General features: G+C 37.3%; 1 pseudogene; it reads right to left on the reverse strand.

The window, feature by feature from the left end:
- Window positions 1–298: 298 nt before the first annotated feature.
- On the reverse strand, window positions 299–22504 carry LOC149208143 (uncharacterized; annotated as a pseudogene).
- Window positions 22505–22811: the final 307 nt, after the last annotated feature.

Below are 22811 nucleotides of genomic sequence, written 5' to 3' on the forward strand. Positions count from 1 at the left end.
ATGCTCCCACGTTGATCGCTCCCTCTCCGCCCGAAACCGCCCTAGCCCAAAAGCGGTGCGGGCAAAAACAACTTACCGCCCTCCCGCTGACCCTTCGTTGATGTCATCTGTTGATATCAACTATCCTCTGTTGACATCACTGCCATGTCACCTGCCACGTCACCATCTCGTACCCCCCGTTGACGTCATCTGTCCTTTGGATCAAATTTTCCCGCAAAAAATTATTTTTGTCAATTAAAAGGGGAAAAGGTCATTTTTCTATGTTTTTCGCTGCAAAACTATGTTTCGCGCTCCAAGCTTACAACCGACTCAGTTCCAGTGTTTTAGCTGCCTCTGACCAGAATAGCCCCAGCACCAGCTCCACAAGACTACCATTCAAACTGCCATTTTGCAATAACACAGTTGAACCGGCAAAAAGAAGGATTTCTAAGCCCGCAGAAGAGACCAATAAAGATGTACAGGGACATTTTGTTACTCCGGCCATTGGAAACCTGCAGAAACATGAATGGCCAAAGTAAAGGCGGTGAGAAGACATTTTGCAGTTCCATTTTTTCAAAAAAAGCGATGAGCAGGGGTCAGATCAGTGATAAAGAGTATCAGAGCCGACTAAGAGAAGTAGATCAGAAGCTTAAAGAGCAGTTAATACAAACAGTCAGCACAGAGCTACAAAGGACACCTGCAAGCTGAACCCTAAAGAGGCAGCCTCCAGCACAGCATAAGTTAGCTGTTTATACTTTGCTGGTAAATTACTTTAGGTTAAACTTAGATATTATCTCAGATCTTTTTATGAGATACTTTGTTGTACATATTTAGTAGTATAAATACCCCCTTCATCAGAATTTTGAAGGGGTTGGGTATGTGTAGATTTCTTAGACTTTGTTGTAACGCTGAACTTTCGAATAAAAAGTTGTTGGGATCAAACTGTTATCTGGTTTATTGGAAGAAGAATTGATGCAGAAGACCTGTCACAGAATTCTTGAATCAACCCATGGATCAATGAGTACTTTATACCTTGTGTTTTATAGTTTCTTGTCTGTTATATCATCTGTGTTTCATGATCTGAATAGTAGAGAAAAAGATTAATCCAGAATTTGCATAGCTGCACTCTATTTTCAGTCTTTACTATTCTCTGTGTTTTTTTCAGAATTAGCATAAACAGTGAATTCTTAATTGCTCCTGTTTCCCCTGATTCTTTCATGTTGAGTATTTGCTAAAGAATTCTTAACTGCTCCGTATCAGTAATCATTCATTTTCCCTATGTCAATATGATGAAGGATTCTTAATTGCCCTTCACCCATTTGAGTCCATTCCATCTGATTCCAGCCTTTAAATTGTTCCATGTTTGAGTACCTTGCTCTGTGATGCCATCCTCTGTTAGAAACTGAATCCATGAAACCATCCTCCTTTTGAATCCATCATGCCCAATGGACTGAACTCTTCAGTTTTACCTCACTATTCTATTGAATCTCACCACCCAAACTCAAAAAAAACCCTTGTACTTCATAACTAGCCTAATATCCTCTAAAAATAAAGCTAAATCATAAAGAGAGAGCCCTCTCTGGATGCATATTAGCTAGAATCTGTATCTAAAAGATTGGTCTGTGGTTACCTCGGTCGTATTCCCTTTCTTACAACTTTTGGGAACAACCTGAGTGATAACAACAAAAAAGGAAGGATAGATTGTATGTTGCACATATAGTGCCGATACATCTTAATTTTGTATGAACCCTGGGTTGATACTTAAAGTTGGTGCCTTGGGAATTGCAGCATTCTTGTTGCAATACCGAGGTTCATCAATAGCCAAATTTGAAAACTAAAAAAAATAATTGGAATTGTGATTTTTTATAACTGAATTTGCATTTTTTTAATAACAAAATGGTTTAAATATTCTTAAGAATCCCTATTACATTAAATTTATGCATTCTCAATAATTAATATTTGCAGTTCCATCCATTCTTCTAAATTTTAACTTAAAAAAGTTCCAAGCAGTAAAAATTGTATATAACACCAACCCACTAGCTTGGTTGTGGCTGATGGATATCTAGGTTGGACCAAAGATTTTAGAATTACCTTGAAATGATATTGAATGAACTTTTTGTTTTCATAGGACTTGTGAGTGGATTCATGGTATGGAACTACATCCCTCATAAGGAAGAGCATGGATTCCCATTGATTGCAGTTTATGGAGTCTCCCACAAACAAAAATTGTTTGTCTCTCAACCTTTCCACCATCATAGATGCACTAAACCTAGACATGAAATGAAAATATGAGAAATCCAAAAATGTCTAGAAACATATTCAGAAGACACAACATGTTATTGATTCAATGATAACAACATTCAAGCCAACATTTCCATGAACAAATAGATCACTTGGGAAGTTCACAATCCTGAGTCTTCCATCTCCATCTCGTAACTGGAATCCATTCTACCATTATTTTGGCAGTCGAAATCAATGCTAGAATAAGGGAACAACCCAAGTGGATACAAAACATAATATTTATCATACATCCATCTCTCCTTGAAGAGATCACATTGGTATTGCATTACCACTGAAGGAGACGAAGGTTTTTCCATGGACATGTTGGTTCCCATGTCTCCCATGAGAACATTATTAGCACTCTTGTTACATGTCCCTAGATTCGACTTGTTGACTTCTTGACGCGATAGGGTTTATGTAATTTTCTTGGAAATACATTATGCCCTTGTGTTCCTCTCAGAATTATCCCAGGAAAGTCCTGAATCTTATTGCCTATCTTGGATAAAATTATATCTAAACACCATTGATATTGGGATGGGAACCAATCATTTTCATCATTGTTGTACACGAATTACAAATACAATACAAACACTTATTTTAGGATAGCCCAACCCTCTAATTCATTTGAACCTGACTTAATGAAAAGAGATTTTGATAAATAAGGGGAATCTCCTCCTCACACAACATTATCTAGTGTTAAGCAACACATTGGCCCTATAATTTTCTAGTGCCTCATCTTCATTTATGGTCCTATTGAAGCCCCGAAAATCGGGTCTACAACAAGGGGGATACCCATCTGGTCTGGACCTTGAAAGCAACTCCTTTTCCGTTTGGGATAGTGGGTCCCACTGGGGATAATGGGACTAGTTTCCCAATTTGTTTGTGATGATGCTAAGGGATGATGTTTTCCTTTCTAAAAAGTATCTAAATAAAATGCTTTTAATCTAAATCTAATCTATCACGTGCAATTTTTTTCTAATGAATGTAAACATCTAATTCTAAAACTATCCTAGGATTAACTCTTCACTTATGCGATCTAAAATAGTTTCTAATAGTAACCGGTAATAAAGATCATTCAATTGCTACGAGAAAATAATTCATTAAAAGTGAATTGTTTCGTATAAGAAATTGGTCGAAACAATTGTGAGAAGCATATCGCATAATATGTTATTAATATACTCAGCATAAACAGAATAGTTACCACCGTACAAAAGTACCAAATGATAACTTAAACATTCAAGCTTTCATATATAAACAACTAAACATAACATAGTACTTGACGCATAAGCAGAAATCATTAACAGATAAAAGTACCATTGATAATAAGTCCTACTCATGAGCTTCAACAATATAGATTTATCTTCTCATAATTCAATATCTACTAAGAGTACAAAAGTGAATTTCAGTAGCAGATATTAAACACAGATGTCAATAAATCTCGTTCCATTCTTTCATTAAAACCTCCTTAGAGGGTGCAGAAGTGCATGTTCTGAAGAACTGTTTTTGACAAATTTCTGGACCCCTCTCTAAATGCATGAGAGGGATTTAAATAATACTAACTAAAGACTAAAAATAGTTTATTACAAAAATATAGGAGGAGGTTTAAATTACCGTCCTCATTTAAGGCAAAAATAAATCAAAATAAAATTAAAACTATATCTGAAAATTAACTATGCATCTGTTCTCTTAGATCGCAAGCATTCAGCATCATCTTGAGGAGTGTCGATTGGCTGATCTCCAATTTTAGTTGTCCTGCGAAAACAGAATCAACAAGTGCTGGTGCTATCTTCTCGGGGGAATTTGTAAGGCATTTCAGAGTCATACACTGATTGTGTGGTTTCACCAAGTGTTGCCAGTAAGTATCCCAATTTAACTTGGTTAACTTTTTTATTGACTCTGCCTTTTCTTCAGCTTTCTGTCTCCAACTTGTCTACAGTTGTTGTGCTTTCAGGAGAAATCCTGGAGTGGTTTCTGATATCAGGTTGGCTCTGTGCATATTTTCATTGACACAGTCAATGACATTGCTTGCTGCTATCGCTGCTTCTTCCGCTGCCTATTCTGCCTTTTTGATCTGTGCATCCCACTTGTTGAACAACATTTCTTTGTGGGATTCATTGATCTTGAGCAACCCTGCTTTCTTGCCTTCCTCTAATTCCTGCCAATTCAAATAATCTGAAACTTTCTTATCAATTAAATCATAATCAAGTCACAAATCCATGACTTGACTTGTGATTTTGTCGCTCATCTCGCAGTGAGAGTTCCATTGTGATATTCTTTGGCAAAGTGTCTCTTGCTATTGCAAGAGTTGATCATTCAAGGCAAGGGCTTCTGTGATAAATTTTGTGACTTTGGGGTCATCTTTGTGCTTTTCTATTGTGGCCTGTAATTGCTACTCTTTTTCAGCCAGACTGCTTTGATAACCCAGCTGCATCTGTTGAAAGTCCTGTTGTAATTTTTCCAATTTTTCTTCTGCTTCCCGGCTAGTGCTGGCCTGCTATAACTGTTGCTGCAAAAATAGGATTTTATCCTCTTTATCCTTAAGCAATAGTTGTACTTCGGATGCTTTATCAATAGTAGCAGAAGCATAAGCTCCTGCGATCTGGGATAACTTAGTCAAGTTTTTTGTCGGATCAGTGGCAGGGTCTCGCCAAAGGACATCCAGTTGCTCTGCCTCAAGTGAGAGCACGTTGTCTAGTTTTTGTTTCTTTCTCTATCTCCTGACCACTGCATTGTGCTGCGAACTGTAAAACACATATAGAAGAGAGATTTCCTCTATCTTTAGCATGATTTCAGATGATGGAGCTATGGGAATGTGCTCAGTTTCTGGAGCATTGACAACTGTTTCAATGACCATTTCTGTCATTGTCTGTGCTGGATTCCTTGGTGTCTCGATGTTTTGCTCCTCGGTGTTGATCAATTCATTAAATGTTTCCCACTCTTTCTCCAGCTCTGTTCTTAATGGCTTTGTTGGCTGGATGAGGGGAGCAGGAACTTCCACCTGTGTTGGCGACAACACTTGTTGTTCTAGATTTTCTTTAGATTGGGCAGTATCCCTGACTGATCCTTCACTTTTATTGTGGTCGCTCTCTAACCGTCTAGACTGTTCTGGTGATTCTCTTCCAGACTTAGATTTAGACTTGTTTAGCCCCGAGCTTCCACTTATACTGATGCTGGGAGTGGGTTCCCTTATTGGTTCTAAGCGCAACTTGTCCAAGGGAAGATTTGCCAATCTTTGTTCTCTATAGAGTTTAAACTCTTGGAATTCTGCTGGGCCAAACTGGATTTGGGCCATGTGTAAGATGTCTTTGAGTGTGCTCTTCTACTAGAATATGTCGTCAAAGAGATCATCTTCCTTACTGAAAACCTTTATTTTAACAGCCGTAGTAAAATTCTTTATTACATCAAAGGGATCAAACTGTCTCCCTGGGAATTTAAACAATCGTAGACTCAACATGTTGTCTACTTCTCTGAAAGTGTGACCTAGATCAAACAATGCAAAAGCCCCACAAGCCACAGGGAATTGTGGCTAGTTCGCATTTTTCTTGTCTTTTAGTTCTTTGCTCATTCCTCCAACCCCACAGGTTTGGTAGGCTATTCACAAGCCACTAACTTGTTAGGAACATACAAGGGAAGTACATGAGGGGAAGCAATGCTTCCAAATACTCTGATGTAATTGAAAAATTCTCCTCCGAACCATCTTTCGATAGGGAGAATATCAATTTCGGTCTCAGGAGAAAATCTTGGGGCATCTTTATTATACAAAATTTTGTGAATGGGTAGCATAACTCCATGGCAGATTCTATAAAAATATGGGGTAAACTTAGAATCCCACAGTTCCTTATGGTAGACTTGAATGGGCAAGGGATTCTGTACTGTCCATTTCCAACCCATGAGAGGAAATCTAGAAACAAAACAGATAGCATCCATGACATAAGCAGCTAAAAAGAAAGGAGGATAAATCCTCTGAGAGGGAGTCCTTTTAGACCGATAATTCCAAATAGCGGAGGCTAAGTTATCAGACAATATTTGAGCCCAGTCCATAATAGTGGCGTTGGTAGCCACATCCAGTAGGGGTAGCCACTTGGATGAAAATTTATTGATATCAGGTTTTCCAAATAACCTACATAGCATTGCAACAGTGAAACAATACGGAGAGGAGAGGGAACTAGTAATGTATATACCATGTTTGTCTTTCTTTAAAGGATCTTCCTTTGTTGACCAACTTTTGGTGCATTCGGCCAAATCTTCGTTTTCCTTGGCGAATTTCTCCAGGAACTGTTTGTTATAGCTAGTCTGTGGCTCTGGTAAATGATACATGTGTCTTAAAGTTTGTGGGATGAATGACCCAATAACCTCCTGGTTCCGCAACTTGAATTTCCTGTCTGTTATATTAGCATCGTCTATCACCCATTTGACCATATCTGTATAGGGAATTATTTGAGGCCTTGCTACTATACGATGCAGGAATGAGCACGCAAGCTCTGTGAGTGATGCTTCAGATGACCCGCGTGCATTTGCCGTAACTGTAACTTCCATGACTCTCGAGTTTTCTTCCTCTAGCAGACTATACATGCCTTCCCAAGTAGATATGCCTGCTTCTCTAGTACAGGTGGTGTCTGTGAATAAGGGCGTCATCTCTGTTTTCTCAGTAACTGGAGCTTTTCCCTTCTTTCCCATTACGTTCTGCACACTGCTCTGTATATTGTTTTGCGTACCGCTCCTGTAAGTTGACAAATAGAGAACTAAGACATAATGAGAAAGATAAAAAATGATGGTAAGTAATAAGGTGACGAGAAAGCTCTTAATTTTAAAATCATATCAAATATATCACCCTATGTGAAATAACATTTCGCTCAGATCTAAATCCTTTCTCATAAATAACCATCAATAAAGCACTAAGTTGACATTAATGCCCATAACTCGGTATCGGATTACGAGAAACATTTCATTGAACGATGAGCCCTTTTGATCTGTGATAAAGCGATTTGCTTGCACAATATCGCAGATCGCAATATCACTAATCCTTTTCGTTAATAATCATTTGTTTCATTATGCGACTACAAGATGCGATTTGCGGGATGCTTTATCGCACATCGCAGGATTGGGATGTTTTATCTTAGGTGGTGCTGTGATATGTGAAATCTACAAGATACGATGAGTCTATATGGCGTGTGATCTTGCATCATCGCGTTTTCGCAATTCCGAAAGTTTCTTTATATGATGTCCTCCTTTACCCTTTTGCGATGCGATGTTCATTATTAAGAGAACGATTTTATTTGAGACTTATCATAATACTTAAGATTTTGTGTTTGCAGATGTTTTTCCTAAGTTTATGATAGTGTGTTTTATTCAAAGGGAATTATAAGTGCTAGGTTTTTTTTTTTTTTTTTTTGTAGAAGGGTCTCCATTTATTTAGTGTTATTACTAATACTAAATAAAAAGGGGGGTTGTTGCTGGTCACAAGAATTGGCGATTCACTAGGAAGAACCAATGATCTCTGATTATCTTTTGAATTTTCTAAAACTTCCAAAACAAAATTTTTTTCTGGAAAATCAAACTTTATTATAGAAATATAAAGTGCATCATGCTCTTAGCCATTAACAATAGCTTGTTCCTTCCGTGCTAATTCTGATTATTTTCTTCCCAAAGCTAGTCATTGCATTTACATTAGTCACTATTTGGTTTATAAAGATAAAAACAAAGACATCTCTGTAGATTAGTTTTAAATATGCTCATTTGTCGTAGGTAAAGCCTCTACTGCCAGCAAGCGTTTGTAACCTCGACATGGTTACCTGTTACCCAGCAATGATCCTGTATCCTACTTTGAGAAGTATATAATTTTCAAAGATAAATCCACATTCACACTTATTGCTTTTATTTTCTTTTAATTCTTAAAGAACAATGTCTTAGTTTGGTGGCCAAATTTTGACAGTGTCATTCACTTGATTTATAACTTTATTGAACAAGCTGGCTCGTGATGAGACCCCTTGTCTTTTGATTGCAACAATCTTGAGTCATTGCCCTATTTTGGTATGCAGTTAGCAATGTCAGCTAGTTATAATCTTTACAATAATGATAAGTCGGCTCTTGATGAGACCTCTTATTCTTTAAGTTTATAGTGCATAGGTGGATTACTCTTTAAAACTTGCAATTCCCTAAGTGGGGAGGAAGTCATTGGTTTCTTAAGAATAGCTCTGGATGAAAATGATAGAGTTTTTTGAAGACAGCTTTTCTACAGAGAACCTTCGTTTTGTTATTGATGCTTTTCATGACTGATATAAGACAAATTCCCACTAAAGGTTGTTTTTAATTGAAATTCATAGGGATGAAACTAGTAAAATTTTCAGGCTTGTAGCACTTGGCTATATCTTTCAATAATAATGGTTAATTTTCCAAATCGGTTCTATTTATACAAGCGAAAAACAAAATTTAAAAGAAACACTAATCTTTTTTCGTGAAATCCAAAGGTAACCATTTACAACCTGCTTTATTGTCAAAATAAAGCTATAAGCAATAATTTACAAAAATAAAAGAGGTCATCTTCTATGGAAAGTATTTTTTAAGGATCTGCCCATTAACAAGTAAATATTCTCTTTTTCCTGCTAAATCTTGCAACATAAAAGTCGATGGACTTATAATTTCAACAATTTGGAATGGTCCAAGCCACATCCGTTAGAATTTAGAGTGTTTGCCTTTTTCTTCGTGAGCCTTATCCCATTTCAATACTAAATCTCCAATTTTAAAATCCTTCTTAGATACCATGTTTGAATCGAAAGAGGCCTTTACTAATGCTTGATGATGAGCATGTGTAATTTTAGCCTGTTCTCGTTGCTCTTCTAGCTTAAGGATCTGCAGTTGTCTTAGTTGTAAAGATGAAGATGGTGTTTCTTCAATAAATTGTACTAAGGCTAAAGAAGGAATTGCTAGATGAGTTGGGAGAACTACTTCTTTCCCATAAACTAAATTAAAGGGAGAAGTGCCAATGGAAGCCTTTTGAGTTATTCGGTCTGCCCACAGAGCATACATCAAAGATTTGTACCAATTTTTATGATTCTGATCAATAGTTCACTTAATGATTCTGATTAGGTTTTTATTTGTTGATTCAGCCAACCCGTTCCCTTGTGGGTAATAATTGGTAGAATACTTAAGTTTAAAACCTCTTTTAAGTGCAAATTCAGTCATAGCATTGCCAGAAAAATATGATGCATTATCAAACATTAAAGCAGAAGGTAAGCCAAACCTGGTAATTATGAACTGATCTATGAAATCAATGATATGTTCAACATTAGTTGTCTTGAGAGGAACTGCTTCTACCCATTTAGTAAAATAATCCATAGCTGTAAGGATGTACCTATGCTATTTAGAAGAGTGAGGAACGATCTCACCTATTATATCCAATCCCCATTGCTCAAATGGTTGGTCGATATTGACTGGTTGCAATGGCAATGATGGTTTCTTCTGTCTTCCAGCAGCAGTTTGACAAACTTGACATTTCCTTACATAGCTATGTGCATCTTTAAATAGTGTAGGCCAATAGTATCCTGCATGCAAAATTTTATGTGCTATTGCATCTCCTGCATAATGTCCACCTGCTGGTCCATCATGGAGTTCCTGCAACACTTTTTCAGCTTCAGATTTCTCAAGACATCGAAGAAGAACATAATCATAATTCATCCTAAAAAGTACATCGTTTATAAGTTGATATTGCTTGGCTTTAAATCTTAGGGCTCTTTTCTTTGTATGATTCATATTTGAAGAAGCATATCCATTTTTTAAATAAAACATGATATCAACATATCTTGTTTCAATATCGTTTAGGCTTACCTCATACATTTGTACCTCTTGATTAGGAGATGGTTTTTCTTATATAAGCAATGCTCCAGCCAAGATTTTGCAAAAGCCTTGACCTTTTACAATATTTGCTGGCTTGATCTCAGCATCGTATTCTTGTAGGGCAGTGACCCAATTTGCTTTCTTTTCACCCACATCTTTTTGTACCAATAGATTTCTTACCACTGGAAATGACACTATTATCTTTGTATGGGTCTTAAGAAGAAAGGGTCTAAAGTGTTTGATCGGTTTGAAAACAAAATAAGCTTGTTTTTCAACGTCGGAATAATTTAATTCAGCCTCTTACAGATTCGAACTAAAAAAGGAAATTGGGGCTTCCACTTTGTCTTGATTGGCTTGCGTGAGTATTGCAGCATATGACTTCTTAGAGACGAATTTATACAAAATGAAAGGATTGGAAAAATTTGGAGTTGCTAGGGATGGGGCATTAACAATCGCTTGCTTAATCAGATTGAACACTTCATATTCTGCCTGACTCCATTTAAAGAGTGAATTTTTCTTGATCATTTCTTGTAATGGTGACACAATTCTTGAGAATTCTGGTCACAAAATTAATTTGGCCAAGGAATGATTGCATTGCTTTCTGTTATGAAACCAGCTCACAAAAAGATAGAAAAGAGAGATCCACGCCTTAGAATTCAGCCTCTTCGAGGGGGCAACCTCCTTTACATTACATAAGTGAACAATTCTTGGATGATACAAATGAAAATACCTCCTTTCTATATATAGGAGTCTAAGTGGTCCCAATACAATCAAAGCCTACATAACAATAATATTGTAGGGCACAACAATAACAATAGTGGGCTTCTATGTGGCACAATAGTAACAATATGGGCACTACATGGGTACATCAATATAATAAGTGGGTTATACTAATAACAATAAGGGGTTACACTAGTAGTATAGGGGCCTAACATGCCCCTCTCCTTCAAAAAGCGTTGTCCTCAACGCTTGAGTAGTTCTTGATGCTTCTATATAAAATTCTTGTCCTCCCATGTGGAATATTCAGCGGGTAAGTTCTTCCACTTGATGAGATACTCTGAAATTGATCGATTTCGTAGCTGTCGGGTTCTTGTTTCTGTGACTGTTCTAGGTTCCAATATGATTTTTCCTTCTTCTTCAATTTCTGGCAATATTGCTTGAATTGGGATCTTTTGCAACTTTTGAATAAGTGGCCATACTTCTTCGTTCTTCTTCCATTCATCCGTTGCTTCGTTTATCCAGTTTGGTTGGATAATATAAATAGCACAAAACAATGCTTTCACATCCTCATCCTTGAAGCGTCTTCCCATTCGGTAAGGTCGCCATGTTTTAAGTGCATGTAGTATTGCCAACATTTCCTTCTCATAAATAGCTTGCTTGAGATGTAGCAGTAAAAATACCCAATCACTTACATCAAAACATTTTTCACTACGATGTTGATCTACCTGTTGTTTCATTTGATTTTGCACCGAAGTGGCGTTATCCTTTAAAAGTTGGAGAACTTGCTGTTGATGCTCGATATGATCTTTCTCTGCTTGAACCTTTTTCTTCTTGATATGTCCTTCTATCTTTTGAGGAGTGGTAATTTCTTCCAGTCCTTTACAAGATATGGTCAGATTCATTTCTTGATGCTCGATGTGATCTTTCACTTCTTGAACATTTTTCTTCTTGATGTGTCCTTCTATCTTGATAGTTTGAGGAGTGGTAATTTCATCCATTGAACTACAAGATATGGTTGGATTCATTTCTTCTTTCTCGATCTGATCTTTCACTTCTTGCACCTTTTTCTTCTTGATATGTCCTTCTATCTTGAGAGTTTGAGGAGTGGTAATTCTTGCCAATGCTTTACAAGATATGGTCTGATTCATTTCTTCTTTCTCTGGGGTGGTGTCCTGACGTATATCCTCTTCTTTTGATTTTTCTTGATCCTTTTCTTCCTCCTCTTCATATTCTATGTAAAAGAATTTCTTCTCAGCACACCTATGACCTTTAGTGCATTTGCTATCACAATTGTAACAAAGCCCTTTTTCTCTTTTTTCTTCCAATTGTTGTGGTGTAACCCTTGTAGGTTGTGGAAGGCTGGGAGAAACAACACTTCCATCTTTATAGTTGTGAGGGGTATGCTTCCTGGTTTCCATAATTTTGCTTTCCATTATGTCAAAAATCCCTTTTACTCTTTCCAATTGTTGTGGTGTTGCTCTAAAGAAGGTGTTGCTCTTTGTATCCTCATAATGTGCTATCATTTCCTCCGTGAAAATTGACCACGTAACAAGTTTTTTACGAGAACAAAGCCCTTTGTACCATAAAAATTGATCTGGTTCTAAATATGAAGATGCAATACATACCTTTTGTAACAGTTGTACACCATGTATATCAAAATATTGCTCCATCCGAAGTATCCAATTTACCGGATCCTTGCCATCAAACTTCCTCATCTTGCTTTTTCTTGATTTTAGGAGCTCTACCTTCAAATGACTCTAACTCTGTACTTTCGGATCTTTAAGTTCTAAAATTGTGACCTGTAGTAGCCCTCTGTGTCCTCTTTCCAATGCCACAAGTCTGATCCAAATTGGATTCTCCAAGGAAGAGTTATGCCCAATCTCCCGCAGTGACCTGATTATAGACTAGTTCAGTAGAGCGAACTTGTATGAAGTTCCACGTGTCACTGTTTCAACCTTTGACTCTGAAAAATATATAAACAGAAACTACAGTCCGTCCTCTTTCTGTACCTTCTTACGAAATTTCAATCCGATGCTCAGAAAGAAAGTTATGACGATTTTCCCCAGGTCACCTATTTTTAGTGTAATTCAGGAGTCTGCAAAAAGACCAACTTCCGCAGATGATATCTCCGAAAATATCGCGCGAAAAGATCTGAAATTTTGACCCAAGGTTCAGCGCCAATGCTTCTCAAATGGGTTTTTTTTGCGACTTCTGAAATGTCACAGGAAAAAAGTTATAGCGAAAATGCCACGATGACCTATTTGGAGCAGCGAAACCCTAGAATCCAAAGCTCTGATACCAAATGTTATGAAACCAGCTCACAAAAAGATAGAAAAGAGAGATCCATGCCTTAGAATTCAGCCTCTTCGAGGGGGCAACCTCCTTTACATTACATAAATGAACAATTCTTGGATGATACAAATGAAAATACCTCCTTTCTATATATAGGAGTCTAAGTGGTCCCAATACAATCAAAGCCTACATAACAATAATATTGTAGGGCACAACAATAACAATAGTGGGCTTCTATGTGGCACAATAGTAACAATATGGGCACTACATGGGTACATCAATATAATAAGTGGGTTATACTAATAACAATAAGGGGTTACACTAGTAGTATAGGGGCCTAACACTTTCTTATTATGCGGTAAGGATATTTCAGAAATTTCCTTAATCCTATCTGGATCAATATGGATTCCAGATTTAGACACTATAAATCCAAGAATTTTTCCTTCACTTAATGCAAAAAAGGAATTTTTTGGATTAAGTGAAATCCCAAACCTTTGAAAACGTTGGAAGATCTGCTTTAAGTCCCTCAGGGGATTACTACGTTTTTTAGAATATACCATTATGTCATCCAAGTAAATCACCATTGATTTGTTTACTAATCCCTTAAATGCAATATCCATGGCCCTTTCAAATGTGGTGCCAGTGTTAATCAGCCCAAAATGCATCTTTTAATATGCATAAGTACCCCATTGGTTCTAAATGTGGTTTTTAGTTGATCATCCAGATGGACCAAACTTGGTTGTAGCCGGAAAAACCATCTAAAAAGGACATCAATTCTGATCCCGCAACTGCTTGCAATATTTGTTCCATAAGAGGCGGGGGAAAATTATCCTTTTGGCAGGCTTTGTTAATATTTCGAAAGTCAATACAAATTCGAATGTCTCCGTTTTTTTTTTCTGATTGGAACCAAATTGGAAACCCATTTAGAATGTCGAACGGGAAAAATAATTTTGGCTTTCAATAATTTATTGAGTTCAGATTTAATCTGACTTTCTAGATTAGGATGGATCTTCCTCAGCTTTTTCTAGACTGGTTTTTCATCAGCTATCATCAGGATAGTATGCTAAATGATTGAAGTGTCGTAAGTCTTAAGGTCATCGTAATTCTAGGCAAAGACATTTTTATACTGTTTCAGGAGTCGAACAAAGGCTAATTTTTCTTTTGGGGCTAGACCAAGACCTAAATTGATATTTTGTGGCTTAGTATCCGTTCCTAGATTTACTAATTCATAGTTCAGAGTTGAACTATGAAGTTTTGAATTGGTAGATCTTTTGAATCTATCCTTTAAATCATATAGGTCTTCGAACTTGACTACAGATTTTGGTATGGCATTATTGGTGCTCTCTTGTTGTAACTGCTTGTCATGTTGGTCCTCATCAATTATCTGATTAGTGTAAGATCCTTATGATGTCAGGAAACTTACAATATCAGGATCATCGTTAAAAATTCTCCAGTTGGTAACATTATCAGGGATGGAGGGCCTAAAGATCAATTCGATTGAGAATCTGTCTGGGCTATAGTCTTCTGAGGGAATGAGCTTGGAAGCTACATTAGCCAGGAGGTCAGCACTAGCATTTTGGAGTCTGGGAATGGATGAAATATTGAATGCTATAAAATGTTCAGTCAGGTCTTGTACTAAAGATTGATAATGCTTTAAATGACTTGATAGACAATGTATAGTATTTCGTACCTGTTTAATAACAATCTCAGAATCTCCAAAGACTTGTAGATACTTGATGTCTAGTCCGATTGCTTTGTACAACCCTTGCACTAAAGCTTCGTATTCTGCAGTGTTGTTTGTGCAATCAAACTCAAGTCTATAGGTTAGCATGGTTTTATTCCCTTCTGGACTAACTAATACACATCCTGCTCCTGCTCCATCATTAGACTTAGAACTGTCAAAAACAATTTCCAAAACAAAGAGTTATTTACAGGACTATCTACAAAATTAATGCATTTAGAACTGTCTATTTGAGAAAAAATTTCTACTTGAGGCAAAACAAATTGTTCTAAATAAAGCAAAGTATGAGCATTAAAATTTCCTAAGAAAGAGTCAACAGAATAGTTGCCAATTATATTGTTTTTGTATGCTATAGGTTCATTTTCTCCTTCCAGTTCCGTCACTATGTATTTTTGATGTCTTTCTTGCTCAACCTTTATCTGATTTGGTTTACCATTGTAAGGGAACCACATATGTGACCAGTCGATCAGAAAGTATCCATGAAGCTTTTCAGACCAATACCTGCTAAGAATTAAACCATAAAATTCAGGAATGTCTGCGACTAAAATATCAATGACTTGACATACCTTTGGATTCGATGAGAGCCTTATGGTCACTTGATTTAGTTCACCAATTACTTCAACCTTCGATCAGTCTAGCTGAACTATGCGTACTGCAAATTTTTGAGGTTGGATGTTTAACTTTGCACAAATTGTTTTAGGCAAAATATTAGATGAAGCACCTGAATCTACCAAACAATTATGCAAATTTTTATTGAAAATTTTGTAAGTAAGGAGGAATGGAGGAGTATGGGATTTTGACCTACCTCCAATTAAAGCAATATCATTTGGGTCAACTTTATTTGCCATACTAGTTGGAGGTCTTCCCATTTCATGAGAAGCTTGCAAGATTACAGCGGCAGGAAGAGGTGCAACGGGTACTGCATGTAACTCTTTCAAAAGTAATTTCTGTTGGTGTTTTAATTTGCTCAGTTCATGAAAAGTAATGTTGGCCCTAGTCTTTTTCATGTCTTCAACGATATTATATTCCATCTCATCAGAAACTATCAGTGTTTTAGTGTGAGTTGATGAATCGGATTGGACTGGGCTTGTCTGAGTCGCTTTTGGTGATGATTTCTTACCTGCGACTTTATCCTTGGAAACCGAGCTTGCACTCTTTTGTTTAGAACTGGGTTGTGGAGGATCAAGTTGATTTCTACTTCTGGTATTGACTGGCGATGCCTCTTGATCCTCTTCGTCTAGAAGAATGAAGTCCCACATTCCCTATAGTTCTGCAACCTCATCTTCATCAATAGGTTCTTCATTGGAAACTTCCTCTTCTTCCCCTTTAGATTCTGCATTTGTTATAGTGTTGGGAGGCTTTGGATCAGTTGAAGGGTTTCTCCTATAAGGCTTGTAGGGTTTCTTAGAAGAAGTCTTTGCTACTTGTCTTTTAATGTCAACCATTTCGTTAGATATGGTTTTTAAAACTTTCTGCAGTCCTTCTAAATCAAATGGGTCCTTTAATTGCTTTTTCTTAGGATCATCTCTAAAAGTAACCTTCATAGATTTTCTTTCATCAACAACGTTTTTCTTTTCTAAAGCTAAGATGTGCTTTTCTACCGCTATCGTTTTTTTCATGTTTTCGGCCAATGTTGTCTTGGCAGCCCCATCAACAAAGATTGCTATGTTCGATGGTAAAGCAGATATGTACCATTCACTTCGAACTTCTTCGCTAGGCTTGGAAGTGGTAGGGATTTTATTCAAAAGTTTGTTGAAACGCGAGTTAAAATCTTTGATAGGTTCTCTCGATTCAATCTTAAGATTCGATAGATCATTGATCAATGTTGCTGTAGACCTATCATCACCAAACTTTGTCAAGAATTGCTCTTGAAAAATGTCCCAACTAGTAATGGATCCTGATGGTAATGAAAAATACCAGGACCCAGTTGTTGCTTGTAAAGTATAAGGAAAAAGTCTAACAACAGCGTCTTCATTTGTAACTCCATTTAAATTTATTGATAACATAAAGTTATTTATGTGTTCTTCTGCTAGCATGCCTGCTTCAGGGTTAAACTTGGGCAGCCATTTCTTAGGATGGGCCGTTAATTGACTCAAGGGTGTAGGTATTGAGACTGCCCCTAGATTATTCCATGGGTTTTGAGCCATCGTTGAACTATTAACAGAGGAAAACACAAATGAAGTTCCTTGTGGTAGGGATGAGGATGTCAAAGTTCCAGTACTCTGTTGAACAACAATATGAAGTGGAGGGGTGGATGGTTGACTTTGCAATGGAGAAGATGGAATGGATGTTGATGATGAAAGAGTCTCACTGTCGGACCCTTGAGGTGTCTTCCTTGCTCTTTTCCTTCTAGGCAGAGATAATTCAGTTGGTTCGATACCAAAATTTTCACTCTATAATATGGTAAGAGGATGTGAAGGATTGTATTGCGAAGTCACACTACCTTGAGATAATCAGATTTTTGCAGTGATATGGAAAATCCTTGAAGTTTATGGATCAAAGACTCAACTTCAGGGGGTTCGATAGTAGATCTATCTGAAATGTTCGGGTTTGTGGTAGTGGGTGTTTTTTTCTCAACTTCTTGCTTAAGATTTAATGACTCGGAGTGCGATGGAGAAGTCGGGCGAGATGTTGAGGGCGATTTACTCTTAGAATGGTTTTTAGATTTAGATTTACTAGCCATTCACAGTTCGGGCCCTCCTTCTAGCACCAAATATGTTGAAGCCCCGCAAATCGGGTCTATAACAAGGGGGATACCCACCCGGTCTGGACCTTGAAAGCAGCTCCTTTTCCGTTTGGGATAGTGGGTCCGACTGGGAATAATGGGACTAGTTTCCCAATTTGTTTGTGATAATGCTAAGGGATGATGTTTTCCTTTCCAAAAAGTTTCTAAATAAAATGCTTTTAATCTAAATTTAATCTATCACATGCAATTTTATTCTAATGAATGTAAACATCTAATTCTAAAACTATCCCAGGATTAACTCTTCACTTATGCGATCTAAAATAGTTTCTAACAGTAATCGGTAATAAAGATCATTCAATTGCCACGAGAAAAGAATTCATTAAAAGTGAATTGTTTCGTATAAGAAATTAGCCGAAACAATTGTGAGAAACATATCGCATAATAAGTTATTAATATACTCAGCATAAACAGAATAGTTACCACCGTACAAAAGTGCCAAATGATAACTTAAACATTCAAGCTTTCATATATAAACAACTGAACATAACATATTACTTGACGCATAAGCATAAATCATTAAGAGATAAAAGTACCATTGATAATAAGTCCTACTCATGAGCTTTAGCAATAGAGATTTATCTTCTCATAATTCAATATCTACTAAGAGTACAGAAGTGCATTTCAGTAGCAGACATTAAATACAGATATCAATAAATCTCGTTCCATTCATTCATCAAAACCTCCTCAGAGGGTGCAGAAGTGCATGTTCTGAAGAACTGTTTTTGACAAATTTTTGGACCCCTCTCTAAATGCATGAGAGGGGTTTAAATACCACTAACTAAAGACTAAAAATAGTTTATTACAAAAATATAGAAGGAGGTTTAAATGATTGTCCTTATCTAAGGCAAAAATAAATCAAAATAAAACTAAAACTATATCTGAAAATTAACCATGCATCTGTTCTCTTAGATCGCAAGCATTCAACATCGGCTTGAGGAGTGTCAGTTGGCTGACCTCCGATTTTAGTTGTCCTGCAAAAATAGAATCAGCAAGTGCTGGCACTATCTTCTCGACGGAATTTGTAAGGCATTTCAGAGTCATACACTGATTCTGTGGTTTCACCAAGTGTTGCCAGTAAGTATCCCAATTTAACTTGGTTAACTTTTTGATTGACTCTACCTTTTCTTCAGCTTTCTATCTCCAACTTGTCTGCAGTTGTTGTGCTTTTGGGAGACATCATGGAGTGGTTTTCGATATCGGGTTGGCTCTATGAAGATTTTCATTGACACAGTCAATGACATTGCTTACTGTTGTCGCTGCTTCTTCTGTTGCCTGTTCTACCTTTTTTATCTATGCATCCAACTTGTTGAACAACATTTCTTTGTGGGATTCATTGATCTTGAACAACCCTGCTTTCTTGCCTTCCTCTGATTCCTTCCAATTCAAATAATATGAAACTTTCTTATCAATTAAAACATAATCAATTCGCAAATCCACGACTTGACTTGTGATTTTGTCTCTCATCTCGCAGTGAGAGTTCCATTGCGATATTCTTTGGCAGAGTGTCTTCTGCTGTTGCAAGATTTTATCATTTAAGGCAAGGGCTTTTGTGATAAATTCTATGAATTTTGGGTCATCTTTGTGCTTTTCTATTGTGGCCTATAATTGCTGCTCTTTTTTGGCCAGACTGCTTTGATAACCCAGTTGCATCTGTTGAAAGTCCTGTTGTAATTTTTCCAATTTTTCTTCTGCTTCCCAGCTAGCGCTAGCTTGCTGTAACTGTTGCTGCAAAAATAGGATTTTATCCTCTTTATCCTTAAGCAATAGTTGTACTTCGGATGCTTTATCAATAGTAGCAGAAGCATAAGCTCTTGCGATTTGGGATAACTTAGTCAGGTTTTCTGTCAAATCAGTGGTAGGGTCTCGCCAAAGGACATCCAGCTGCTCTACCTCAGGTGAGAGCACGTTGTCTAGTTTTCGTTTCTTTCTCTATCTCCTGACCACTGCTTTGTGTTGCGGACTGTAAAACACATCTAGAGGAGGGATTTCCTCTATCTTCAGCATGATTTCAGATGATGGAGCTATGGGAATGTGCTCAGTTTCTGGAGCATTGACAACTGTTTCAATGACCATTTTTGTCATTGTCTGTGCTAGATTCCTTGGTGTCTCCATGTTTTGCTCCTTGGTGTTGATCAATTCATTAAATGTTTCCCACTCTTTCTCCAACTCCGTTCTTAATGGCTTTGTTGGCTGGATGAGGGGAGCGGGAACTTCCACCTGTGTTGGCGACAACACTTGCTATTCTGGATTTTCTTTAGATTGGGTAGTATCCCTGACTGATCCTTCACTTTTATTGTGGTCGCTCTCTGACCGTCTAGACCGTTCTGGTGATTCTCTTCCAGACTTAGATTTAGACTTGTCTGGCCCCGAGCTTCCACTTATACTAATGCTGGGAGTGGGTTCCCTTATTGGTTCTAAGCGCAACTTGTCCAAGGGAAGATTTTCCAATCTTCGTTCTCTATAGAGTTTAAACTCTTGGAATTCTGCTGGGCCAAACTGGATTTGGGCCATGTGTAAGATGTATCTAAATGTGCTCTTCTTCTGGAAGATGTCATCGAAGAGATCATCTTCCTTAGTGAACACCTTTATTTTAACAGTTGTAGTAAAATTCTTTATTACATCAAAGGGATCAAACTGTCTCCCTGGGAATTTAAACAATCGTAGACTCAACATGTTGTCTACTTCTCTGAAAGCATGACCTAGATCAAACAATGCAAAAGCCCCACAGGCCACAGGGAATTGCGGCCAGATTGCCTTTTTCTTGTCTTTTAGTTCTTTGCTCATTCCTCCAACCCTGCAGGTTTGGTAGGCTATTTCATGGGCCATTAACTTGTCAGGAACATACAAGGGAAGTACATGAGGGGAAGCAATGCTTCCAAATACTCTGATGTAAGTGAAAAATTCTTCTCCGAACCATCTTCCGACAGGGAGAATATCAATTTCGGCCTCAGGAGAAAATCTTGGGGCATCTTTATTATACAACATTTTGTGAATGGGTAGCATAACTCCATGGAAGATTCTATAAAAATATGGGGTAAACTTAGAATCCCACAGTTCCTTATGATAGCATCCATGACATAAGCAGCTAAAAAGAAAGGAAGATAAATCCTCTGAGAGGGAGTCCTTTTAGACTGATAATTCCAAATAGCGGAGGCTAAGTTATCAGACAATATTTGAGCCTAGTCCATAATAGTGGTGTTGGTAGCTACATCCAGTAGGGGTAGCCACTCGGATGAAAATTTATTGATATCAGCTTTTCCAAATAACCTACATAGCATTGCGGTAGCAAAACAATACGGAGAGGAGAGGGAACTAGTACTGTACATACCATGTTTGTCTTTCTTTAAAGGCTCTTCCTTTGCTGACTAGCTTTTGGTGCATTCCGCCAAATCTTCGTTTTCCTTGGCGAATTTCTCCACGAACTGTTTGTTATAGCTAGCCTGCGGCTCTGGTAAATGATACATGCGTCTTAAATTCTGTGGGGTGAATGACCCAATAACCTCCTGGTTCCGCGACTTGAATTGCTTGTCTGTTATATCAGCGTCGTCTATCACCCATTTGACCATATCTGTATAGGGAAGTATTTTAGGCCTTGCTGCTATACGGTGCAGGAATGAGCACGCAAGCTCTGTAAGTGATGCTTCGGATGACCCGCGTGCATCTGCTGTAACTGTAACTTCCATGACTCTCGGGTTTTCTTCCTCTAGCAGACTATACATGCCTTCCCAAGTAGATATGCTTGCTTCTCTAGTATAGGTGGTGTCTGTGAATAAGGGCGTCATCTTTGTTTTCTCAGTAACTGGAGCTTTTCCCTTCTTTCCCATTACGTTCCGCACACTGCTCTGTATATTGTTCTACGTACCGCTCCTGTAAGTTCACAAATAGAGAACTAAGACATAATGAGAAAGATAACGAATGATGGTAAGTAATAAGGTGATGGGAAAGCTCTTAATTTCAAAATCATATCAAATATATCACCCTACGTGAAATAACTTTTCGCTCAGATCTAAATCCTTTCTCATAAATAACCATCAATAAAGCACTAAGTTGACATTAATGCCCATAACTTGGTATCAGATTACGAGAAACATTTCATTGAATGATGAGCCCTTTTGATCTACGATAAAGCGATTTTGCGATTTGCTTGCGCAATATCGTAGATCACAATATCACTAATCCTTTTCGTTAATAATCATTTGTTTCATTATGTGACTGCGAGATGTGATTTGTGAGATGCTTAATTGCATGTCGTAGGATCAGGACGTTTTATCTTAGGTGGTGCTGCGATATATGAAATCTGCGAGATGCGATGAGTCTATATGGCGCATGATCTCACATCATCGCGTTTTCGCAATTCCGAAAGTTTCTTTATATGATGTCCTCCTTTACCCTTTTGCAATGCGATGTTCATTATTAAGAGAACGATTTTATTTGAGACTTATCATAATACTTAAGATTTTGCGTTTGCGGATGTTTTTCCTAAGTTTATGATAGTGTGTTTTATTCAAAGGGAATTACAAGTGCTAGTTTTTTTTTTTTTTTTTAGAAGGGTCCCCATTTATTTAGTTTATTACTAATACTAAATAAAAAGGGGGGTTGTTGCTGGCCACAACAGGTCCCTATCATAATTTTTTCCACCTATTCTATTTGCTACCATGATATATTTTTCCCCACTGATTGGATGTCTTCAGGAACAATAAATTTCCTTTTCTCTCACAACATAGACACCCTCTTGATATTACTTCCACACATACAACAAGCCATCAAATGAGTAAATGATCTTGGGTCATGGAAAAATTCTTGAGCAGTTTAAAATGACCTGCAAATTGTATCTCACATGTGTTGGTTAATGGATTCTAAAGCCATGAATAGGTTCCATCATTAAAGGCCCATATGAAGAAGGAAAATAACATGAGAAAACCACCACTCCATCCAACCTTTCTTGAAAATCTAGTTCCTCATTTCTATCCCATCTATTTTTCTAAATGAGACAAAATTTACTTATAGCTACTCTGCACGTCATGAGCAAAAGTTGAATCCAAGGAAATTACTCAGTGCCAACCATGCTTCTTTGTCTTTCTCCTGATCAACAAAAGATGAATTTGAAAAGCATCGACAGAGAATGTACTCACTCATTGAGTTGTGTTTGTGTGAAACTCATGGAAATTATTCAAATTGGGAAGATGTAAAGAAGTTATTTATGGCTCAAAGTTCAGTATT

The sequence above is a fragment of the Pinus tabuliformis genome, chromosome 1_2 (genome assembly GCF_031772625.1).
Source record: "Pinus tabuliformis cultivar Carrire ecotype Pingquan chromosome 1_2, CPIR1, whole genome shotgun sequence".
Classification (NCBI taxonomy): Eukaryota; Viridiplantae; Streptophyta; class Pinopsida; order Pinales; family Pinaceae; genus Pinus; species Pinus tabuliformis.